Source organism: Tachypleus tridentatus, chromosome 10, assembly GCF_004210375.1.
Source record: "Tachypleus tridentatus isolate NWPU-2018 chromosome 10, ASM421037v1, whole genome shotgun sequence".
In the NCBI taxonomy this organism is placed as follows: domain Eukaryota; kingdom Metazoa; phylum Arthropoda; class Merostomata; order Xiphosura; family Limulidae; genus Tachypleus; species Tachypleus tridentatus.
This window is the reverse complement of record NC_134834.1, coordinates 193,018,343-193,032,520: the sequence shown is the minus strand read 5'-3', so window position 1 is coordinate 193,032,520 and position 14,178 is coordinate 193,018,343. Positions and strand designations below refer to the sequence as shown.

At 36.6% G+C, this 14,178-nt stretch overlaps 1 pseudogene across 1 annotated transcript in view; it reads left to right on the top strand.

Moving 5' to 3' along the window:
* The window catches only part of LOC143227872 (uncharacterized), a 42,144-nt pseudogene that overhangs the window by 11,140 nt on the left and 16,826 nt on the right, over positions 1-14,178 (top strand). The window contains exon 2 of the transcript XR_013015118.1: positions 4,832-4,925. The product of XR_013015118.1 is annotated as an uncharacterized LOC143227872 (transcript). The remainder of the gene's footprint in view (positions 1-4,831; positions 4,926-14,178) is intronic.

Below are 14,178 nucleotides of genomic sequence, written 5' to 3'. Positions count from 1 at the left end.
AGGAACTTGGAATCCCTCAGGGCTATGTCTTGAGTGTCACACTTTTCATGATAGTGTAGTTAATTTTCATTAATGTAGTTATTGGACAACTCCCTACAGTAGCAAATGAACTTGATGTCGATGACTTTAACATCTTGTCAAACAGAAGGTTTATTGAGTGGCAGCTACAGACTGCCCTCAACCATTTATTGAAGTGGACCACAGCAAACAATTTTACATTTTCTCTCTCAAACTATTTTCGTGCACTTTTGCCCCCCTCGGTGTGGATTCCTGTACGTGGTGAGGGGACCTCCTGGGAAAGGTTCTGTTCTATCTGGTTACCTTCTCTGGGATCTAAACATCCACCCACGTGTTTGCCATGCATGGCGACCCGTGAAGGGGAGGAGAGGATCCTGGTGGTTGAGGGGTCCAACCCTAACACACCACTTTGGCCTCGAATTCCTGTAGACGGGCGGCCTTTGGGTGGCCCCCCTTGGGTCAATCGGCTGGTCCACTTGGGCTAGAGTCAACCAAGTACCAGTGTTGGAAGTTCTCAACGGGTGTTGTGGACATTGTGCCTGATGCTGGTGTTTGGGTATAGTGCTCACGAAACCCTGGCGTTGCTGCATTGTCCTTGTGTGACTTCGTAGTGCATCCCCTTGTAGGGCTCCATGTTGGGTGGGGTCAGTGGGTACCGAAATTTTTTCTTTTTCCTATGGATCCTCTAAAAAATTTAAATAAAATTGTAAAAAAACAGTCAATGGGTAAGCGACCACGTCTTGAATACTCAGAACAGCAATCTTCAACATCAGTAACACACGTACCTCATTTTCTTATATTACATTCACTTTTGGAAAAACCTTTAGGGCAAATGTCCCCTTTTTTTATTCAAAAGGAACTAGAGGGACTTGCTGGCTCTCCAAAATCCGTGCCAGCTGGCAGTCCACTTGGAGTGAGCAATGTGACAACAAACTTTTTCAAATCAAACCCAAAATTGGACTTTGGCCATCTAGCTTCTGTAAAGTTCGGAAGGAGGAAGTTGTTCTCACTAGGCTACGCATTGGTCACAGTTTTTTTAACTCATCATTTTCTTTTATCTGGAACTGATGCACCAATGTGTAGTTTGTGTAACATTCAAATCACTATCAGCCACGTTTTACTTTTTTGCCATCGTTACAATTCTCAACGACGGCAATATTTTAAACATATTTTTCCCAGGGTCAGTCTGTAACATTGGACAGAGTTATTGGTGATGGTGACTCTGTCCACCTTGATAATGTTTTTAATTTTTAATGGCCATTAATCTTTTTAATCTCATTTAAGTGTTGCATATTTATTCATTACACCTTTTTAATTGTGGTTCCTTTTTTATAGTTTTAATCTCTCTCCTTCAATTTGACATTGGACAATGGCCAGAACATTAAATAACTCGACACCAGGACTGGAAAGGCCAACTTCAGGTGACTAACGCTACTGTTTGAACTATCCGTTTGAACTACTCGTTAGTCGTCCTGGCGAGTTGTTATTATACTTTTGCTGCATATCATTTCACACTTTTACTACTTAACTTTTTAGTACTGGCCATATTGACTCATAACCCAGAACCAGGACTGGAAAGACCAACTTCAGGTGACTGACAGTGGTTTTTATACTTACCTGTTAGTCTTCCTGGCCGGTTATGATCATTACCATTCTGCTACAGGTAGTTCTTTATAACTTTGTTGACTGGATGTCAACATTGGTTTTTACACCATTTTCTGTTTTAATTGCCGTTTTGCTTTTATCTTCAATTACTTTTACAAATTTTACTCCATTTATTTGACTTTTATCTTTTACTGGACATTTGGCTACTCATTATTACGATTTTATGGAGTGTCTTTTAAAACTTTTATTCTTTTACATTTTGATAATAGCTGCTATGACACATAACCCGGAACCAGGACTGGAAAGGCCAACTTCAGGTGATTGACGGTGGTTCTTGAACTTACCTGTTTGTCTTCCTGGCGGGTTATGATCATTACCATTTTGCTAGAGTAAATATTTTACAACTTTGAAGACTAGATGTCACCATTGGTTTTTACACCATTTTCTGTTTTAATTGCTGTTTTGTTTTTACCTTCATTTACTTTTACAAATTTTACTACATTTACTTGACTTTATCTTTTTACTGGACATTTGGCTACTCATTGTTACAATTTTGCTATGTATCTTTTAAAACTTCTATTCTTTTACATTTTGATACTGGTTGCTATGACACATAACCCAGAACCAGGACTGGAAAGATCAACTTCAGGTGACTGACGGTGGTTCTTGAACTTACCTGTTAGTCAGGTTATGATCATTACCTTTTTGCTAGAGTAAATACCTTACAACTTCTTATACTCTGCCTTCTATCTTAACATTGTAGACTAGGTGTCAACATTGGTTTTATACTTTTTTGTTTTACCTTCATTTCCATTTATGTCTATTACTACATTTATTTATTTTTTTTTACATTTTTACCGAATGTCTGGCGCAGATAGCCTCGCTGCTTTGTGCCATAAAACACTAAATCAATCAATCAATCAAGCACTTTTGCCAGCGATGTGGTATTCAACCCAATCTCAAGCTCTGTCTTGGAGAAGTTGTGCTTCCCTAGGTACCTGAGTTAGTCTTCTTAGGGCTCATGTTTGACAATAAGCTGACATTTATTTCACACAACAAGTATACAAGAGCACTGAACTTTCTCTGTATCCCTTTTTACACCTCTTGGGGAGCAGGTCAATGTTTTATGCTAAAGGTCTATTGTGTCCTCATTCAATCAAAATTGGACTATGGGTCTCTGGTCTATAGCTCTCTTAGAACCTTGGCCTCGAGGATGTTGGACCATTCACTATTTGGGGCTTTGGCTCTGCATGTGGGCTTTCTGCACTTCTCCTGTCCAATTTATACACTGTGTTTCATGAACCTCCTCTACATCTTTGCTATTTGCAACTTTTTTACTGTATGCTTCAAACTTTGATCTTTACCACAGCATCCCACTTGGGGTTGTGTTTTACTTCCTCAGTGGGACATGCTTTTTCAGAATAGATGATCTGCCATTGTTCCTTTTGGCCTAAATATCCAAGCATAGCTGGCTGAATTGGGTCTATCCTTGGATGACATGGCTGTATCCACAGATCAGCCCATCCCACCATGACCATTTACCATCCACAAGTAGGACATTTCTTTGATTCATCCAAAGAAGATGGATGCTCCCAATTGGTAGTACTGTCTTCTATTTGCCAAACATCTTTTGAACCATATTTCCATTCTCATTTATATAGATGGTTCAGAATCAGGTGACTCTGGAGTCTGCCATGGTTTGCTGTGGCTTGGTAGTTGCACACAGGATCCCTTCTACAGTTTCTGTTTTCACTGCCAAATTGTATGTCATTTGTCTTGACCTCAATCACGTAAAAGCCATGTAGTACATGAATTGTACTATTTATACCAATTCACTTAGTTCTCTACTGGCCCTGGAATTACTTCTTGTTAGTTCACACCCTGTTCTCATTGATATTCAAAACTACCTGGCACATTTATCATTATCTATCATCTACTTTTATCCAGTTTATCTGGATACCAGGCCACATTAGTATTCTTGGGAACAAGCTTGCTGACACCACAACTAAGTCTGTTTGCTCTGGGGCTATCACTGCTGTGCCTGTTCCATACATGGATTATGGTCTTTATTCAAGGCTTGGCTCCATACCAGTTTGCAGTTGACTTGGATTGAGAAACATGATAAAAAGCTTTTCAAGATAAAACCTCCTTTTAGACTTTGGCCATCTTGTTTCCATAAGGATCAAAAGGAGGAAGTTATCCTAACTCGGATACACATTGGTTACAGTCTTTTAACTCATCGTTTTCTTTTATCTGGGACTGATGCACCAATGACGCTCAGGTCACAGTGGCCCACATTTTATTGTTCTGTTGCCATTAAGACCATGAGTAATAGCACCATTTTAGACATTGGACAATGTCACTGGAGATGGTAACACTGTCCACCTTACAAATATTTTTAATTTTTTAAAGACTATTAGCCTTTTTAATTCTGTTTAAGTTTTTATCCCATGCTGGGCCACTGATTATGTTTTATACTACATTTACTGTTTTTATATCTTTACCAGTTGTTTGGTACAGATAGTCTAGTTGCTTAAAACACTGAACAACAACTTCACCAGCTCAGGTGTGTGACTGTTAGCTGTTCATATAGTAGACTTTTCTGATTGATGGAACTAAACATTCTTTTGCTTTACTAATAGATTTCAACACTGCAGATTACTTTTTCTTTATAATGTTGATATTTTTGTGCCTCACGTGCTTTTATAACCATGCAATACAAGAACATTACAAAGTCCTGAGATGTAACCATTCTTGAAGAGGCCATTTTAGGTATCATCTGCATTTAAAAATCAGCATACTTCTATTTCTTTGCAAAAAGATAGTGAAGGCTGTTCATCTGTTTAGTGTCACACCACAGTGATGGTTGTAGTTAGGTTGTTGGATATGCACAGTTGATGGACAGCCTTTGTATTATGTTAATATACTAAGAACTTGTGTCTGACCAAAAGGATCTTTCAAAGCTGATAATAATTGTGAGAGATTTCTCCTAATACTTGAAAATCTGTGTCACAGAATTTTAAGGGGGCATAAATCCTTGTTCTCTTAAACTTTGTACATAGTTTTAATGTGTTTCCATTGTGTATTTAGGCACATATAAAATTAGAATATTTTAATTGCATTAAAGAACACAGTATTCTAATGTTATGAAGTGATATCATTTTAAGTTTAGAACCATGTCAACTGAAGATTCATTGTATGTTTCTAGGAACAGAGACAGTTTCCATACAAAGTATGGAGCTGTAATCGAGACACAAGGAAAGCAGTTATGGCATCTTCTCTTTCAGACCTAAAAGTGAAAGGTGAGTATCCAGTTAAAAAAAAACAGTCAACTATACAAACGTTTCAAATAATTTTTCAATTTTACTTCCTAATCATTACAATAAAATCATTCTCTGAGCTCAATACTGAATGATAAAGAATTGATTTTTGCTGAATAAATTTAGTTTAAAAATTTTAGTTGTTTTTATGTATCCAACGCTCTAATACCTGTGGTATTTGATTTCAGAAGAAACAACCATTGCAATAATGCATGTGGAAAAAAAATGTAGCATTTTTTTATTTTTGCATCAATTTGACTCTTTCTTTTCTTTTTAGACTACATAAGAACTCTTAAAACTTGTGTAAAGCTACATAATAGATGGAAACTTCCTGAGCACTATTAAAGTATAAATTCATATGTTTATTGTGTTGCTAAATATGTTTGACTCTGTAAGTCAATAGCAAATATGTTTTTGCCCAGCTTATTGCAAAAAGAAAAAAGAAACGCTCATAGAGTTCAAATCCCTCCCTCCAGTATTTTTAACCTCCAAGAGTATACATCAACTCTGCACATAGAACGGGTATATCCTTGTACATATGCCTAAGAGACTTGCATGCCTGTAACCTTGAGCTAACTTCCACCTAAATTCATGTCTTTAATGAGAATTGTGCTTGGTATGATAACGTAATCATGTGACAATTGTACTCTACCTGTAGGAAAATTACACAACCTCCATGCACAGTAAGCTCCCTCTAAACATTTACACTCAAGGTAACTTCATTCTTTTCCTTATTAACAAACAGACATGTTAATTTTTCTTGTTTATGTTCAATTTACTGAGAGTTATGATCATAAAACTTTATTCCTACATCTTTATGTTTGGTATTTGCTTGGCCACTGACCTTTGGGCTGGACTCTCCACTCATGTATCTTCTTGTCTCATTTGTTAGCATTCCAATTTGTCTGTGTATCAGTTTAAGTGGCAGGATTTTCGTCATCAATCCACCTGCCACTCCCTTCCTCCCAGCCATCCCACTGGGAACCACCTATCAACATTTTCATTTCACTATTGCCTGTCTGCCTCCACTATTGCTGGCTATTTGGCAGAGCCTTATCCATTACAGTTCACCTTTCCCATTACCACAAAGTGTTTCATTCCATATTCTCTCCACTTTGTCATCCACTTCATCCAACTCTCATGCCTGGATGGAACATTAATGTGGTATTACACACACTCATACATGCCCTGTTCAAATTGTTGGTTTTTCGCTCTTTCTATAATTTTTTTCTATTAAGACTTATTACCTCTTCCTCTGTGGTTGCTGTCACTCGGATATCCCTACTGCTGATGCTTTCTTCACTCTATTTCACCACACTTATTTACTCCTCTACCCAGACTGATCTTTTTATCCTAAGGCTTCAACTTCTTAGAAAAGTGACTGTAATTTATCATCTATCTCTCACAACTATGATTATTCAGATCTGTATTGGCTTCTATGTATAGGTTAGGCTATTTGGTGTTACTTATTACATATTTCCTCCTTTTAGGATCCCAGCCAGTATATATTTCTACCATGGGATCCTTCTTCTTTAAGAGGACTTCTCTTCCATCCTTACTGGATTGGTCCACCAACTTCTTCAGTTGGCATATTCTTCCCTGGATGTTGATGTTTGCAGGCTATTTTATATTTCATTATATAAGATTAATCACCTGTTTCACTCTCTTCCTTCTTATTTTCTCCTTCCCTTGGACAAGATTCTCCAAAATCTGTATCAGGCCAAGGTAATGGAAAATACTGAAACCATTTTCCCTAGCTCTTCCAATGCCTGCTGTTGAGATTGGGTGTCCTGCAAGACCATTAGAAGTATCATCATTGTATGTAATACAGTTACAAAATTGCCCACTCCAAATGGTACCATTCTATGGACTATCATAAAAGAAACTTGCACCGGGGAAGTGACTTTTAACTTCTTTGGTTTGAGGTTGCTGGTACTGTCTACAGTAAAAGACCTTTGTGGCAGGCAGACTAATGGGGATCCAAACATTTTTCCAGGTCTCTCCAAAATTAATTCTTCCTCCTACTTCAAGTGTAAATATGAAACTCTTGTCACTTACCGGTTCTTAGCCACTGTGGTCAAGGACCTTTTAGTATTGCTTACTGGTTGGGCTCAAAATACACTGAGAAGAAAGCAATAGTGACACTCTTGATGTAGTTCATATCACTTATGAAACAGCTCATGTACCCTCCTTGTGCAGCCAAATTCTATCCAGTAAAGTTAAAGTGAGCATACTGTATGGCCTGAACATACCCTCATCACCCTATAAATATTGGCTCATTGACCTCTTGTGTGCAAGTGCTTGGTTGGCCATCTTTGAATTCTGCCCATCCTTGCTACATCTGGGCTTTTTTTGTCTCTCCTCCTTTACATTTCAGGTGAAGAGTATAGCCTGGTTAAGAAGAAATGCAGTCTGCAATTATGGAGCTCCTGTTATTGGGAGTTTCATTCCATGGGCTTTCCCTTTGGGCACTTTATGAAGGGAACTCGTTTAGGTTTATAGTTTTGCACCTGCTCTTCCACCCCTTCATTGTGGGATTCAGGTTGTTATGTGCACAGATGTGAGGTATAATCTTGGAAATTAACGTTTTCTTAACCTGAAAATGTATTTCTGATAGATGCTTACCCCCCTCACACAATCCCAGCTGACCTCTCCACTTCTTCTCCACTTCTGGTGCATCATTTTATTCTTGCCTCATCTGTGAATGAAGTTATCTAAAGTGCACATGCTTAGGGGGAATTACTGTGCATGGAGGCTGTGTCACCAACCTGATGATGGAAGGCTATTGTTGCATGATGACATCATTATGCAACAACACAATTTACATTAAATATTTGAATTTAGGTATGAATTACTTCAAAGCTAGTGGTATGCAAATCGTGTGAGGATTATAGCTGGTCTTTGTGAGGAGATGAGTCTTTTGAAAATATATTTTTTGATAAGGAAAATTTTAACTCTCACTATAACCAAACAATTCCTTTCTTTCAAACATATAGATCTAAAGGCCAAGATCCTTTTAATATGTCAGCCTGTTGTTGAGGTGTGAACATTTTTTCAAAATCTGAAATTGCTACTATTATAGTAAACATGATTGATCTTCAGTGTAATCTTAACTTATCAACATTTACCAAAAGTTAATCAACTGATCCAAGTTACGTTAACATTTTCCAAGTTATGTTGTTCACGAATGAAAACAATACCTCTGCTATCAAGGGTAATAAAAGGGTGAAAAAAGTTCAAATACTTTGCAATAATTATTCTGATAATCTCACAATGTATTAAGCTTAATTCAATACTTACTGATATTAAACAAATAAAAATATATGCTGAATTAATACATAGATTTTACACTGTTCCATTAGCACAGAAGTAGCCATATGAAATATTTCATCATGGTTTATGCTTCTGATACTACTGTGATGTGTTGCACTGAATCTGTTTTTCAGAAATGCTATTCACCTCTCCACAGAATTGAAAGCTATTACCTTGTGTCACTACCAAAATATTTATGCACATACACCAAGCTTTGAATGGAGCTTAGACCCCATACATGTATTAATGTGTATTGTGTCAGTTTATGATGCAATTAACATTACACAGTATCCTTCCAGTAGAAAGGCAATGTATCCTCTGTGCTCAGTAATCCCCATGGAGCACCTGTTGTATTAATCATCTCTATATAGGCTCAGTCAGTTTGATAGACCTCATAACCATCTGTTACCATGGAACTCTACATTTTATAACTTTGGCAAGTTTTCAGTACACATTACTAGCCTGTTGCATCAGAAAAATAAGATTTTTATAGTGTTTTTATTAATGGCATGTCCATAATTTTATGAAGCCTTTTCTGAGTGAAAGATTATTTTTATGTTAAGAATAAAAATACTGATTTTCAACCTGTAGTTTACATATTTCATTTGCATAACAACTAGAACATTTTAATTGAATGACACAAGTTTTCACATGAAATTTTGTATTTTATACTTTATTTTTGTGATGGAACTCCAGCAAAATCATTAATTTACAGTGATATGAACATTTGAAATATATTAAATAACATAGAAAATACCATTTTTATTCTATAATGATTATGCACTGTAACACAGTTGCAATTATTTATTCTAACAGCCTTAGCTTCTAACCCATTTCCTTTCTTTTACTTTTATGGTTTTTAATGCTGTACTACAGTGGAGCAGTATTTGGGGGGTCAACCTGCATAACCGCGGCTTAAACCTTTGTGACTGAAAAGCCGAAGTCGCCAACAGCTCCGCCGACGAGCCTCATCCGGGCCATTGCGTGATTATTATAATATTAATGTATAGACTATTCAGATACAATTGACAAGTGCCGTTTTAACACAAACGACCAATGCATTGCGATGGTTCGCTTTTCCCTGTAAAATTTCGTCTTTCCGTGTTACATGCGGGCCGCCATGTCAATATGATATGCTCACTATTAATTCAGAAACTGAAGTGATTTCTATTGGGTTTGTGGCCAATATTTATACAATTCCATAAAAATATCGGATTATCGAATTAAAAATAATACTTTAATTATTGATCACTTTTTTTCACGGATTTACCGCGGATTAACTTTAATGTATGGAGAGGTGTGATTCGGTAACAATGGCGGCCTCCATAAAGCTGACATAGAGAGCGGATAAGGTAGATTAACGGTCGATTTCTATTGTAATATATTTTATTTATTTCCCAAATTAAAGCAAATCCTTTTTAAATATCTCCTTGAAGTTATAAAGACAAGGAGAGTATGAGAAACTTTAAAAAGCCAGGTAGTAGATTTAATACATCAAAAATTTTGGGACAAGACTTGCTACAGCGGCTTAAGTGATTTCGCGGTTTACTGGTCCGCGGCTTAATGGCGCTCCACTGTATTAGAGCTACTAGTGTGTGTGAAAAGCAATAAACCACAATGAGACCTTACTTAGCCATTTTGGGTAGAACTTAGGTTAAACAAATGATTAAGTTAAAGTCTTGCGCATCTTGTAGGCTTACCTTCCCCATTGAGTTTATGAAGATTTAAATATGTTAGCTAACCAGAGAAAAACTAATTTTTACATTTTAGTTAGTTTTGTTATATATATAACAATATAGAGAGAATATCTATACAAATGAGAAATTTAGTAATTTGGGTTCCAGGCTTTTTGCTGTCAGAAGTTGGTTCCTAATTTAACCCTTTTTTATTCTCACCTGGGTGGTTCTCAAAAAAATACTTGCTATAGCTTTAAAATATGCATTTTAGAAAACAAACATCTCAGTTATGAGAATTTGCGTCAGAACTACTATAATTTACCTTGCTTTAAAATTAAGCTATCAATTGTTAAGTTCCTTTAGCTCCTTGGAGTTGGACAAAAACAATCACGGACACAAAATATAAGGATAAGGCCAAATGTCTATGTATACCTGCCAAAATGAAACAAGTGTAATAAGCTTTATGTAGAGGAGAATCTGTTCTTTTCATTGGTTCTAAAGATGTCTATCAGCCATGTACAGATGATGTATGTTATTGTCTTGAATGACAAAACAGATGTCTATTGTCTATATAACGAAAGACAAGGGAGATGGGGGTGGGGGCTTTTCTTGTAGTTTTGACAAATTTACTGATATCTCTGGAAACTGAGAAAGTAGGAGACTTAAACTTTATATTTGTTGCTTGTGATTAAGTAAAGTTTATTTTTCTAATTGGCTAAACTCTCAGAAGGTCATATTATTAAAAATTAAAATATAAATATAATAATTCAAAGTGTAGACATAGAGAAGTGAAGATTGAGAATTGTTTTGATGATTCTTTATGAAATTTAGAAATTAAACTTATATGATATAAAAACTTGATTCACAAACTATATCTTGATGTCATGATTATTTATGTACATTGATTATAAAGTTCTTTGATTAAACCTTGAACATAACTGTAAAAGGTCATGACATACACTCTGACCCAGCCATATACATAGGGTTAACAATGAGTCATTCTTTCCTTGACATTGCATGTGTTTTTATTACAAATTATGGAATTTTTGCTTATTGTTTTAATTTTTTATCATTCGTAATTTGAATTTCTTCCCTTTTATTTCATGAACAAAAGTTATGTAATTCTAAACATTTCAGTTACAACTTCTGATACAAACTATTATGTAAGCTTTTATTCCAGTAATTTAATTTCTTTTTGTAATTAAATATAATATTGGACATGTTTCAGTTTTTGATGTAATTTCATTGACATGAGTATTTTTTTGCTGTTCACACAGTGCTCACATTAGATTATTAATCGTACTTTTCATTGTTAGATAGTGATCAATGCCTATGTACCATGGACATACAAGCAGAGCCAGCCCTTTAAGTTTATGACGTGCTCCTACAGGGTGCTCACCACAAGGGTACTACCAAAATTGACATTGTAGTTAGTAGTTCGTGTCAATTTTACAGGAACAGGGGCACCAAATATGAAATTTGTGCAAGCTACAATTTTCCTTAGACTGGCTTTGTGTAGAAAACCTACTTAAAAAACAAAACAAAATGGTTAGCAGGATTGGTTTTAGTTACCTGCATCTTTTCTGGGACCTAGTCTCAAGTAGAAATATCTATATCCTTTCTTGTTGGTATTATATGTCACCCATATGTATCCTTTTTCAGCAGACTTTGATCACTAGGTTAGAGCAGAGACATTATTCTTGAGATTAGGTCTTGATTTTGAGACTGCCCTTGAGATCAGTTTATGAGGTTTCAGTCATGTTCTTGACATCATCTCTGCAAAGTTGAAAGTAGCTTGAAACAATTATTTTGTTTGTGAAAACAGTCTATCAACTTCTTTCAACATATTCTACCTCATTAGTGTTCTAAATGTAAGTTATGGTATTATTTGGTAGGAAGATAATCGTCCAAGATTGTAAGAGGTAAAATCTGCTTTAAGAAATAGTATCATTGATGCTTTACTAAGAGAAGCAGAATACATTATAAGAGTGGCCAGCAGCACTGTTGTATGGCAGACTAATCAAAGTGAAAATGCCCAGCCCCCACAAAAGTGATCGTTCAGTTCTTTATGCATCATATACAAAGTACTGACCAGAGAGGGCATAGCTACCATGTATGTCTCCTCCCTTTTGAGCCTCTTTGCATCATCTCTTTCTGATAACACATTTACTTCTCTTGCTTGCGGAACATGTCTTCCAACACAGTACTCACCTCGCCTCACAAAATTAGCTATTCTTGTTCAGTGCTGCCCTCTATAAGCATACACAACAACCCTTCAGCTCCCCCTTTACTGGAATTGAAAGATTCCAACATTTCTCTTGTGCATCATGTGTCACTTCACCACAAAGAGGCATGCACATGTGGCTCCCTCTATAATTCTCTACCAAACTATCACTTCTTATTTGGCAGTTCATGTATTTTGACAAACTTCATGTTTGTTTAACAATTCAATTTCAACTTCAGTTTCCTCACAAAGGGATTTGCTCTAATTTATTTAGTTTTCATTCAAACAGCTTCTTCACTTTACAATTTTACCAGTTGCTTCCTGTCACAATTTTCTTTTTCACCACTCGAATTTGTCTGCTTGACAATGAATTCCAAAATTTATATTACCACTTCAGGGATCACACCAGCAGCTAGTGTTCTTTCTTAGGCCCCAGGTGCAGGTGATCCAATGGGAGATTTATCTGCATTTATCCACTAGCCTTTGCCCCAGGACTTCACCCCATTTCCTTCCAAACACAAAGACTGTTCAGATTCATGAAGACTTCAGTCTTGTATTTCTGCCTCCTAATTTTGCTGTACCTTCCCATCTCTCATTTGAGAAATAAGTCAGACTTAATGTCTGCTCTTTATATTATGTTTCTCAGGTAAGTGACATTTTCTTCCTTTCTCCCCTTTCTTACTCTGATCACTCTTTCTACTCTTTTTGGATTTCCCTCTCTCCCCTGATATTTGGGCTTACGCTGATCAACCAGCTTCACAATTAAGTGATGGAATTAGTATGCTTTGCCCTCTGTGGGTTTCAAATGAGTTAGGATTTTCATACAGTCATGCTCACTGTCTCTTTTTGAACCAACAGATGTTAGGTTCCATATTTTCAGTTTGGGCACAGATTCAAAATTTCATGTCAGTTTGACCCATGCCCAATATTTCTCACCTGTGCCTTATCCTTACAGTTCTTTTTATGGTATTTTTTTTCTCTAAACTCCTCTTTGAGGCTTTCTGTAAGAATTCTGAAGGATTTTCTTGGGATAACCTTTCCCTTCTTTTGTCCACACTAGCTCATTTGTCATCTTCAACTATGGCTTTGCATACATGATATCTCTGTTGTGGGACCTTCAGAGTTGTGATGGGATTTAGGCTTGGATCCATACCATTGACTTATGTTTTGGATTTATGTATGGGTCCCATTTATGGGGTGATACGTTTTTGATGTGATCCTGGAAACACTGTACCCTTACCACAATTGTTGAATGTTTATGTCATTCAAAGAACAATATGACACCTATTACCATTTCCTGTCCTTTTGCTTCACAACCATTACCTGTCTCTTCTCAGGGTACCTATTCTCATTGTTTTTCTTAATGATGCTCCTCACATTGTCAACAGTACAGTTGACCACCTCATGGGTTTTGGTCTGTTGAGAGCTCATCTTGCCAATTTTTTCGTCACTGGTGTTCCTTCTTCAAGGTTCAAATTTTATCAGGATTTGTGATTCTGTTTTCCCATTTCCCATACCTCCTCCTCCTCAGGATCCCATGACCAGTCAGCATCTGTCAGAAGTGGTTTGTTAATTGCTACCTCAGCAGATCATCAAACTTGTTCTCTATCCTTCAACTGGTTTTTGTTCCTGACTTTTGTTTGTTCCCAAGAAAACTGGGAATTGGAGGTCGATCATAGATTTCTCTCATTTTATCTGCATTGTTTACCTGCCCCAGTTTTCTCCAGGTTTGTGTATGGCCAAATGGATAATGCCAGGTTTGTGTATGGCCAAATGGATAATGCCAGTGCTTATCTCAGGTACCTATATCACCTTGGTCTCCTCATTATCTTTGATTTGACAGCCTTAGGGTAGTTTATCAATTTTGAGCCCTACCATTCAGTACCCTCCTGAAGTAATTCAGGTCTTTGTCTTCTGTTGGGTAGTCTGAGCATTTGCTTGACATCTTTATGTTCTGGGATTAGGTTTCCATTATCACATGGATGACTGTCTCTTTCTGAACCAGAGTCAGCCAGCCATACTC